This window comes from Misgurnus anguillicaudatus, chromosome 19 (genome assembly GCF_027580225.2).
Source record: "Misgurnus anguillicaudatus chromosome 19, ASM2758022v2, whole genome shotgun sequence".
In the NCBI taxonomy this organism is placed as follows: Eukaryota; Metazoa; Chordata; class Actinopteri; order Cypriniformes; family Cobitidae; genus Misgurnus; species Misgurnus anguillicaudatus.
Window position 1 is genome coordinate 52715483 of NC_073355.2, and position 2068 is coordinate 52717550.

Genomic DNA, 2068 nt, shown 5'->3' on the forward strand with positions numbered 1-2068 from the left:
TTTTTTTCTTTGTATAGACAAAAAATGTTGGCAAAAAAAAATCTGATCACACGGATCCGCGAAAACGACTATCATTGTACAATGTATGCCAGACCCGTCGTTAGTGCTTACAAGCTACAGTATGGACTGCACGCCTCATTACATCTGCATACAAACACAGTCAACACAAACAAGCGCACCCACACCGTCACAGTTTTCACAGATTCATTTTTGTAGTCTACACCGAGCACATAGCAAGATAGCAATGTATTTTTTAAAGACTTTTACATTAAAACCCGTTTTCACAAATTTGTTTTCCATAAAAATTAATAAAACTGTTTCAGATTCCAGTTGAAACTTGTCTCGTGTAAACAGTCCCTGCTGCTTCTTGTGGTCTTTATATCGCTCTCTCCCTGATTACTTGAGTAGGGTCAGCTGTGCCATGGCAGTTAGCGCAGGAGGCAGTCGCACTCAATAGGTTGGTTTCACGTGACGTCACATTGCTGCTTCGCGAAAGCGCGAAACTCAGATGGAGGGCAGGAAGTGAAGTAGCTTCATCTGCCGTATGTTAAAATGCCTATGTTTTGTGTAATTTACGGCTGTTCCAATCGTTCTAACCGAGAAAAAGGAAAGGGGGTTTATAGAGTTCCAAAGATTGTCGTTCATAAAGGTGAAAAATGTAAAAATCTCACAAAACAACGACGGTAAAAAGTGGATTTTAAGCGTACGTCTGCCGCCGGGAGGAGCAAACTCTGCTAATGCCCGCAGCGATCACTTGGTCGGAGGTATGTTGATATATAACTTGGTTTTTGTGGCTGTGTTTATATAACATTAGGTTGACGTTAAATGCTCATTTACGTAGTAATGATTATTAAGTAACCGGTAGTCTAATGGACCTCATTTCTACATTTTAAGCTGCCCTAGTGCTTTGTGTAACGCTAATGGGCTCCGACATTCAACCTCGTTTAACTTACCAAAAACTAAACTCAAATCATAGGCATGTCTGCCACGAGAGCAGATGAAGATGTTTAAGAAATACCAACAAACACGGTCGGAATGTACAGAGGCTATTGGATCTCCAATAGACAGCTGAGAGCCCGGATCTGACGCAGACAGCCGAGAGCTCCGAACCGAAGCATCCAGCTGACAACTATTCACAATCAGAGGGCATCAGTGGGAATGGGACATTAAATGATCAAGGTAAATTATTGTACCAAGATGTGTAACTAGCATTATTATTAAATGTTACAAATGTGATTGTCAGAAAATCACCCTGTGTAATTGGACCAGAGAACTTCTTAAAAGGTTGTCAACCAACTCCACAAAAATTCACATAATTCATTCATGAATTTCAGGTGATACTCGAGAAAATTAAAATATTGTAAAAAGGTTTCACCTATAAGTTGAATTACTGAAATAAGTGAACTTTTGCACAATATTCTAATTTCTCAAGTTTCACCTGTAACTAATTATGCTCCCCACTGCTATATTGCAGGCTATGCAGATGCTGGATGCCAGACTGAGCTGATGATGGATGACATTGAGAAGATGAAGCATGTTCTGAGACATAACACAACAGAGCTGAGAGATCTTTGGACCAAACCACTAAGATGACAAAGTTCTACACAGGGCTCCCCAACTTCTTGGTTTTAATTCAGATTTTTTAGCTGTGCAAACCCTACATCACATGTGGTTCTATGTCTGTGCTGTCTAAATTTGAATAGTTCATTTTAGTTTGCTAAATAAATGTAAGAGCTGTCCAAATTGAAAACGACCTTCACTGACATCTTAAAACACATCAGTGCCCTTTGTTTTGCTTCAAAATGCACACAAGTAATGTTTTTAGTAAGGCATGTTTGTTAAAACTAGTTATATTTCATAATGAAACTAAGGCCTAGTCCTGGCTGAAAGATTTAGCTTGAAGATTTATAAATGCATGTTATTTGCTGTGTCTTGTCTAATCTTTTGGAGTCTGTCATCACATTAGAGTAATGAGGAGGGAGGGTCATCAGTCACATCATGTGTTTTCAAATGTAATATTTTTATCCCCTAATCTAATTGTACTGGCAATATGTATTATATGAAATGA

General features: G+C 38.7%; 1 long non-coding RNA gene across 1 annotated transcript; it reads left to right on the top strand.

The window, feature by feature from the left end:
* Nucleotides 1–456: 456 nt before the first annotated feature.
* Nucleotides 457–2068, top strand: LOC129426428 (uncharacterized). Its single transcript, XR_012359462.1, has 3 exons — nt 457–764; nt 977–1179; nt 1475–2068. It is a non-coding gene; the product is annotated as an uncharacterized lncRNA (long non-coding RNA).